Genomic DNA, 9,188 nt, shown 5'->3' with positions numbered 1-9,188 from the left:
CTTCTTTTCCCCTCGCCTGATGTGTTTGGTAGGTTTTGGGGAGGGGGAGCAAGAGAAGGAGGGTTAAAGGCAACAAGCTCAGCAGGAGGCACTGCAGAGGCTGAGGTCCAGGGCCGAGCACCTGCCCCAGGCACAGGTGTGCACACAGGTGTACGGGAGCCGGGCTCCCAGCCTGCGCACACAGGAATCCGTTGGGACGCTTTGAAAAATCACCAGGCTGCACATCCCGGACCAAACACTTGTGAATATCTGAGGGTGGGGCTGGCGTTGGCATTTTACAAAAACAACCTAGCTGTCCATTAAGACACTTTAGAGCACATTAGAATCCCCTAAAGAGGTGCTGGGCCCTCCCTTAGCACCTGCGCTGGGAGTCACATGGATGAGAACAGGTGAGATACCTGGAGTTAGCTAATAATTGCTTGTAAGTGAAGCAGCTGCATTGACTACTCCCTTACAAAGAGAAGGAAGAGAACTGCTTTTAAGAGGAAGAAGTACTGAGGTGGGGCTGGGGGGCATCAGAATTGGATGCTGGTTTTATTGACCCTGAGGACCAACCCTAACTGCATTTCTCCAAAGTAAAGAAAGAGAAGAAAACTAGAAGTTTCCATCATCCTTTGATTAATAGATGAGATCTTGTGGACACATGGCTTCCCCGGGTAAATCTGTGACAAAAGGTTGGGCTAGGGGTGTGTTAGGATTAGGAATGGGGGAATTTGACGTGTAGGCTGCACAGACAGCAGGGACCTCTACCCTGGGGCTGTGGCGTCCGCTGGGGATGGCTGGGCAAGGTGGACATTGCTGCTGTGTCGAGAAGGATCTCACTCCCCTCTGATAGAGCAAAGGGCCCTGACCCTGGGGATTGGACGGAGAGCTGGTGGGACAGGAACAGGGCAGGAGGCAGGACAGAGGCTGCCGTACGGGGGGCAGCTTGTACTTCAGGGCAAGCCCTGGTCAGTTTCCCTGGCTGAGATGCAGGCCTGAGCCCGGAGCCCTGCCTGGGGATTGTCTCAGGCGCTGGGTGATTGGGCCCCTGGGAGAGGCTAAGAGGAAGGCGGACATGGTCCTCAGGGTTCATAGAGTTGCTAGGGGAGCAAGAACCCCCCCAGAGCAGGAGGTCCATCCTCCAAGGCCAGATCTCAGCAGTGTTGGGGGCCTCAGAAAACCCACTGAAGTGCCCCAGGAGAGAAAAGATCCCAGGTTCAGTGACAGCCAACTCCTCTTACAGAATGCTCCCTTCCAAAGGCTAATGACTGAGAAACTCAGGGGTGATGGAGGTGGGCACAGGGGGCCAGAGGGGCTCCAGCCCGGCTGAGGGGGTCCAGGCGCAGAGCCTTCTAACACTTGAGGCTTCGGGGGTATTTAGGTTAATGCAGGACTGTCTTATCTACAAGTGAGCACGTGTCATCAGGGTGTCCCCACCGAAGGGCATGAACTGCCCTCTGACCCCATCCCACTGAGAGCTCGGTCAGACATCACTTACTCTGTGGGTGGACCGAGCACCCTGGTTTGCCCAGGACTGGGGCTTCCCAGATGAGGCCGTCAATGCTATGATCAAGAAAGTCCCAGGAAAACCGGAACTAGCTGGTTACCCTACCCTCAGCCCAATTTCTGCCACAGACTAGTAAACTCTAAACAGTATGGTGGCTTCTAGAAATAGGCGAGGAGCGGAGTGGGGTGGGCCCATTAGTGCTGGGAGCAGGAGGGCATCAGGCTGTCCCATTGGGCCTGGTGAGCGGACATGTCCCCCAGCCACTTGAAGTGTGGCTCGTGTGACTGGGGCACTGGGTTTATACTTTATTCTAGTTAATTTCAACTTGAATAGCCATGGTGCTTGGTCCCTTCTGTATTGGTGCAGAGATAAAGAGGAATGCTGGTCCGGAGACAGGTGGCTGGGAACCGGAAACGAGTGTGGCCGGGGCCTAGGCGCAGGCCCAGGCGACAGAGGGGACACATGCCCCTTCTTAGCCGGAATGGGCCTCAGAACTGACCAGGTTGACATGAAGCACAGATCCCTGCTGCCGTCTCCTAAGGAGAGAATTTTGTCCTGCCCACCAGGAGGCGAGGCCAGAAAGACCTTGTTCCCCGATTTCCCAAGCACATCAGTGTCACTGAACTCAGCTCCAGATGCTCAATGCTTGAAAATCAATACTCGAGAGGGAAGTGTTGGTAGAAATGGAATTTTTTTTTTTTTTGCGGTACGCGGGCCTCTCACTGTTGTGGCCTCGCCTGTTGCAGAGCACAGGCTCCGGACGCGCAGGCTCAGCGGCCATGGCTCACGGGCCCAGCCGCTCCGCGGCATGTGGGATCCTCCCGGACCGGGGCACAAACCCATGTCCCCTGCATCGGCAGGCGGACTCTCAACCACTGCACCACCAGGGAAGCCCCGGAAAATGTTGTTTTGATCAGAAAGATGGCAATCTGGAGAGAAGGCAGACTCGTGTCCTGGAAATCCACCTCTAAAGATGCATGCTCCGCCATGAAAGGTTTTTTTTTTAAAAAATTCTTCTTTTTAAATTAATTTATTTTTTATTTACTTATTTTTTTGGCTGTGTTGGGTCTTCGTTGCTGTGCGTGGGCTTTCTCTAGTTGCAGCGAGCGGGGGCTACTCTTCGATGCGGTGCACAGGCTTCTCATCACAGTGGCTTCTCTTTTTATGGAGCACGGGCTCTAGGTGCATGGGCTTCAGTAGTTGTGGCACGTGGGCTCAGTAGTTGTATCACGCCAGCTCTAGAGCGCAGGCTCAGTAGTTGTGGCACATGGGCTTAGTTGCTCTGCGGCATGTGGGATCTTCCTGGACCAGGGATCAAACCCGTGTCCCCTGCATTGGCAGGCGGATTCTTAACCACTGCACCACCAGGGAAGTCCCTGCCATGAAAGTTTTAAAGGGAAAAGGGGACGTAATGTCAGTTAATCATGGAGCTAGGGTATCAGACTCGTAGCCATCTCCCACAGTGTGCAGGCTTGTCAACTCATGATCTTTATTTTTTATTTTAAAAAATTTTTTGGCCGCACCATGCAGCTGGCAGGATCTTAGCTCCTCGACCAGGGATTAACCCAGGCCCCGGCAGTGAAAGTGCCAAGTCCTAACCACTGGACCACCAGGGGATTCCCAGCGTGATCTTTTCTTTAGATGCTGTCTTGTTCACAGTTTATTTATGCCATTACTGAGGGGAAGTTAGGGAATAGATCTGTACACCTGTTAATTCTTCTTCATTTTTATTTCTTTGATCTACGGAAAGAACCAACAGGTTAGGCAAGGTACTGTGTGATCAGAATTCGATAGGTGTGCTAGGGCAGGAGATGAGTAGAACATGGGGGCGCCTAGTTTAAGGTTAGTGACAATATAGCTTTGCTAAAGTGACAAGACAAAAGGGTGCCCCTTCGGAGAGCTCTTTCCTGCCAAAAGCTGCTTACATCAGGATCTCACCTGCTTCCTCCTTGAAATGAGGCACAAGATGGGCTTGAAACTTCTCCGGGAAAACCACCCTAAAGTAAATATAGGTGCAACTTGGATCCAGACATGAAGACATTCCCTGCCTGTCCTCTGCCACCGTCCTGCTTGCGGCCTTGCAATTACTGTTGAGTTGTGGCCTCCCGGTTCGGAGAGGTAGGTGTGACAGGGGATGGGTCAGTCGGCTTATTTACCGTGACTTGTATGAAGTGTGAACATTGCCTTCTAACTAAGGCCAGGTGGGAGGGGAAAGGACAAGGCTTTAACCTGAATCTCCTGCTTTAGCCTGAAGATGAGCTATTTCACGGTCTCTCTAAGGAATGGTGTGCACGTATGTGTGTGTGCACGCCTGCTGCAGCTCTTCTTGCGCTCCTCTCCTGCAGGCCCAGCCAAGGCAACTGGGCCCTCCCCTCCCCCCAGGTGTCCCCTCCCTCAAACACTCCCCCAGCCAACCTCAAACACACGAGCCTGTTGTGGTTTTATTCAGATTTTCAGAACCAGGGCCTTCTATAGCGCAAAGAAAGATCATTAAAAGCTAGCATTCAGGCCTGCACTTCAGCACAGCAGGGGCTCGCAGCCCCTCAGAAGGGGGCTTGAAAAGAAGAGGCAGACCTGTCCGTGATACGAATATGAAACAATCTCTGAGTTTCTTTGGTAGTCAGAAAACCAAGTTCAAACACTTTGTGGAATACTGACAACAGTTGTCACAGGCAGCGAGAACAACATCCCAAGAACTGCTCAAGGTACTTCGCACCATTTTCAACCTCATTTTACAGATGAGGAAACTGCTTTGTGTTTTTTTTGTTTTTTTTTTTTTAAAGATTCCATATAGGCTTGCTCTGTTTGCACGGACCTTCTGGAAGGATTGGCAAAAACGTAAGGACAGCTGCCCTTAGGGATTGGGTTCTAGGTTTTAACGTGGAGACAAGGCATTTGCTGCCGCATGTCCTTGGACTTCATTTTTTATACAGTGCGCCCATCTTGTTTTTTAAATTAAAAGCTCACTTAAGAATCAGGACTCTGTTTTCGCTGCCAGAAGTAAGGGGTATTCAAGTTGTGGGCACCTCGAGGAGTGGCCTTTTCCCCCACAGAGTGGCCAACCTGTGCCTGACCTGACCAGTGAAGTCTCCAAGTAGACGCTGCTTTGAAATATCCTGAGTTCTCGCAAAAATGGATGTTTTTAAACATTTAAAAATCACCACCTAGGCTTGTAAGAAGTTAGTGTAAAGTCCGGATATTTTGCCCAAATTGAAGGCAGGTGAAGACGTGCCCGAACTCAGACTCTTGATGGAGCCCCAGCTGCCCTAATACGCTTGGCCTGACCCACCGGAACCTGACCTCGCAGTGCACCGCACAGCCGAGACCGCGCAAGAAAACCTCGCCCGCCCTGCCGCCGCGACGCCGCCCAGAGGGTTGGAGGGAATGCCGGGCTGACCCACCCAAATCGTGCGACCACCAGCCCGAGGCCTGTACGTAGGAGCTGCCTCCGTGCATCCGCCGGCCACTAAGGCGCGCTTCCGCGCGCACGCAAGGCGGCTAACATCATCATCAGGCGACGGCCCAGGACCAATCGGAAGATTGACTGTGACAATCTGAGATTATGACAGCCAGTGGGCGGTGAGTGCCTCGGAATCTGAGGCCCCAGCCCCGCCCCTCCTCAGCGTCGGGTGGGCGTGGCACAGCTTCTCCGCCCCTCCCTGGGCAGTTTAGAATTTGATGTGGCGAGTTCCTTCCGGTCTGGTTCTATAGATTTGCTTAATCAGATCATTTCCTGGGTAAAATAGCGTACCTTCTTTATTCATTATAATATAGTGAGCATTGCATCAAACAATTCAACATTTTTCCAGCTTTAAGTATAATTGACAAATTGTCCATCTTTAAAGTGTACATGATGATTTGATAAACATATACATTGTGGAATGATTACCACAAGTTCCATTAAACATTTCTTAAAATGTGCATGGATATATTATAAATTATTCAGTTGTCTCCTTTTGGGCGAGTAGATGGTTTCCAAATTTTCACTAACATAATTACCTGAAAGTTGTTCACTCCACTTCCTCAGGATGGCTACAAGGCGTTACTTGGAGATAAACATCTATTCCAACTGCTCCTGAGACTGCATTTCCCATGCAAACTTCTGCAACATCACAGGTTATGTTTAACTTCGGGTCTATTTGTTGTATTCATTGGTTTATCATTGCTTTTTATAGTATTCTCTTGTCTCTGCCATGTGTACACGTATGTGAGTTGTCTTTGTTCTTTGTTAGTTTTGCATTGGGCGGTTGGTGTTTTTTTTCTTGTTTTCCAAAGCTTCTTTGAATAGCCTGATGTACTTCCTACCTTGGAACCTGATCAGGTAGCATTTCTAAAGGGAACTGAAGATAAAACTTAAAATAATCATATCCAGTTTCTTCACTTGGTCAATCACTAAAGCTATTATGACCCTAAATAAAGAAGTCCTTTCAGCACTGAACGCTAACTAACTTGGGCAGAACACAGAATCCTGGCTGCTCTTTTCCACATATGCTGCTTCTACATCTACTTGGACTTCTAGCACATTCTAAATACTTCGTGTGCTCTTTTAAACACTTAGGATCCTTGTTAGTGACAAAGTAAGACTGCAGTGGTGTTACGTTTTATATGAAATTGTCCTATAAAAAGTGGTGCATCACCTATTTTGACATTCTGTGTTGAAGCAAAGTTGATTTCAAAGCATTTGTGGCCAGATTAAGTTTATCCAAATGTGATGCTCATGATAAGAGGATATATGGTTTTTTTGTTTTGTTTTTGCGGTACATGGGCCTCTCACTGTTGTGGCCTCTCCCGCTGCGGAGCACAGGCTCCAGACGCGCAGGCTCAGCAGCCATGGCTCACGGGCCCAGCCGCTCCGCGGCATGTGGGATCTTCCCAGACCAGGGCATGAACCTGTGTCCCCTGCATCGGCAGGCGGACTCTCAACCACTGAGCCACCAGGGAAACCCAGATACATGTATCTTTTAAATATATATGTTTTAATGGAATCTGAACTTTTTCCAAAAATAAGCTGCTATTTGTTCATGTTTCCCATCTCCTATCATGAATTATCATATAGGCTTTTCTTAGAGGAGACATTTTATTTGGGCTCACATCCTGAAGACTGAGGGCTATTTTTTGAAACTATTTAGGGTTTTAATAAATATCATGCTAAAGATACTGTATGTGTAAAAATCCCTTGCTTAAAATTGTTTCAGTCCATCTGTGAGGATGTGGAGAAGTTGGAACACTTGTGCACTGCTGGTGGGAATGGAAAATGGTGCAGCTGCCATGGAAAACAGATATGGTAAACAAAGAATTACCATACGATCCAGCAATTTTACTTCTAGATACATATCCAAAAGAAATGAAAGCAGGGACTCAGATACTTGTACACCAGTATTCATAGCGACCACTGGCAGACCCGTGCCCAGGCCCGGGCCCCGGAGAGCTTGGAGGTGAGAGATGGAAGTGATGCGGCCAGGCAGGCAGTAGGCCTAGATCCCTGGGCTTTTTTTTTTTTTTTTTATGCGGTACGCGGGCCTCTCACTGTTGTGGCCTCTCCCATCGCGGAGCACAGGCTCTGGACGCGCAGGCTCAGTGGCCATGGCTCACGGGCCCAGCCGCTCCACGGCATGTGGGATCTTCCCAGACTGGGGCATGAACCCGTGTCCCCTGCATCAGCAGGCGGACTCTCAACCACTGCGCCACCAGGGAAGCCCATAGATCCCTGGGCTTTTGTGAGAAGTCCTCCCATGTCCCCCCAGCATCTTAGAAACCACAACTTCTCGGTGTTCACTTTTGCACTCATGCAAACCAGACATGGAATTTTCTAGGATGCTATTTAATCACACCCTCTCTAGTTCCCTTTTGACGTTTACCTGATCTGACAGGAGACAGCTCTATTTTGCTGTAGCTGGGGAGGCATGTGGTCTGCGCAGAGCTGAGCTGTGGAGCTTGTACCCTGGCTCTGTCTTGCTCTCTGTGTGATCTTGGGTAAGTTGGCTAAGCTCCCTGTGCCTCAGTCTCCTCATCTGTATAATGGGGGTAGTAATACTACCCCCCCCACACACACAGAGTTTTGTGAGAAGTGACTAATACTAGTAACTGGGGGTGGGTAGTAGTGACCCACCTTCTGTAACCATCAAGCACATTCTGTTCTTATTATCCTGAGACTTGGGACCAGTTTGGGGGAAGTTGCAGGGAGGAGATCCTTTTGCAGGAGGAAGTCGGGGCCCCAAGTGCGGGAGGGCAGGAGAGTCGTAGGCTGGAGAAAGACTAAATTCAGCGTGTGCACCTGGGGCTGAGCCCAGCCTCCAGGAACTGAGATGGCTTCTGGAAATCCTCCTGAGATGGGGAGTGACAGCAGGATCCACTTCTGGGTGCATCTGGAGGTAGGAAGAGCCCATAGGTGTGTGAGGAGGGCAGGGCTGTTCTGGAACCAGCAGAGTCCTGCCGTGTTTTTTAGCTGCAGCAGAAAGTAGAGATTGTATGCGTTTGTACAAACCAGAAGCTAGAAAGTAGGGCGGGAAAGATGGCAGAACTGCTCTGTCCTGTTTGGGCTCCACTGTGAATAGCGGCCGACCCACTTCCCCAAGGTCTGGCTTGTGTGCTGACTACACCCAGGGAGGTCAGGTGGGCACAGTGCCAGGTATCACCATAGGTGGCAGGGAGGGCGGGTGGCATGTGCCCTGCATCGAGGAGGAGCCAGGCCCAGGCAAGCTGAGCACCATCTTCTGCCACGCGGCCTCCAGGCTTCCTGGCCCCGGGCTCCTTCTACCAGTGAAGCTGGGTCCATCAGGGCAAGGCCTCCCACTCTGTGGAAGCGCTTATAGCCCTAAACACAGACGCTGAAGGATGGTAAGTACAGTTATTTTCAAATGCTCCCTTTCCTTCCCCCCTGACAGCATTGAAAAGAGGCTGCTGTCCGAGACCTTCTTGCCTGGACCCTCTCACCCCGGCCCTGCTCCCCGTGTCCACACTGTATTCCAGCCGCTTCAGGCAGATGCTTTACAGGCTATGACTGAGACAGTAAGAGAGGAGTTGTTCTAGATCAGGGGTCCCTAACCCCTGGGCCGTGGACCACTACCGGTCCACGGCCTGTTAGGAACCTGGCCGCACAGCAAGAGGTGAGCGGCGGGCAAAGCTTCATATGCAGCTCCCCATCGCTCACGTTACTGCCTGAACCGTCACCCCCCCACCACCAAAAAAACCTGTCTTCCACGAAACCGGTCCCTGGTGCCAAAAGGGTTGGGGACCGCTGTTCCAGATGACTGCGCAGAGGATCTGTCTCATTTCTGGACGTTGTCTACACTGCATAACCTGAACCAGAAGACACCGGATGAGAGATCGGCCCAGGGTCCGCTGGGCGTTTGGGAGAAATGAGGACAAACGGAGGCTCGGAGTAGCGACGTGAAGCCTCTGGGACGCGAGGGCCCGTACCCTGGGGTCGCCGGCGAACGGCCGACGGCTTGCACACACCCGGGAGCGGCGGCCGGAGCCCGAGGCTCGGAGGCTCTCGGAGGACAGACGGCCTCCGGTTCCGCTCCTGACTGCCTGCCCGCCTGCCGCGTGCCCAGAACGAACACAGCCGCCGACTCTGCAAGGCGCCGCTGGGTATCCAACAACCGCTTCTTGCGGCACGTGGAGGCGCCGAGCCCTCTCCCCGAGCCGCGCCCTCTCCTGCAACCTCCTCCCGCAACCTCCTCCGCCGCCCCGCCCC

At 51.6% G+C, this 9,188-nt stretch overlaps 1 long non-coding RNA gene across 4 annotated transcripts; it reads right to left on the bottom strand.

The window, feature by feature from the left end:
- Positions 1-5,227: 5,227 nt before the first annotated feature.
- LOC132504942 (uncharacterized) lies at positions 5,228-9,166 on the bottom strand. 4 transcript variants are annotated; one of them, XR_009535180.1, is made up of 4 exons: positions 8,909-9,166; positions 8,680-8,788; positions 7,348-7,934; positions 5,228-5,829 (listed from the first exon to the last, which is right to left on the bottom strand). It is a non-coding gene; the product is annotated as an uncharacterized LOC132504942 (long non-coding RNA). The 4 variants fall into 4 exon arrangements; XR_009535182.1 differs by having other exon boundaries at positions 7,599-7,934; XR_009535181.1 differs by having other exon boundaries at positions 7,348-7,854.
- Positions 9,167-9,188: the final 22 nt, after the last annotated feature.

Source organism: Lagenorhynchus albirostris, chromosome 15, assembly GCF_949774975.1.
Source record: "Lagenorhynchus albirostris chromosome 15, mLagAlb1.1, whole genome shotgun sequence".
Classification (NCBI taxonomy): Eukaryota; Metazoa; Chordata; class Mammalia; order Artiodactyla; family Delphinidae; genus Lagenorhynchus; species Lagenorhynchus albirostris.
The sequence above is the reverse complement of the archived record's forward strand: the minus strand, read 5'-3'. Positions and strand labels throughout refer to the sequence as shown.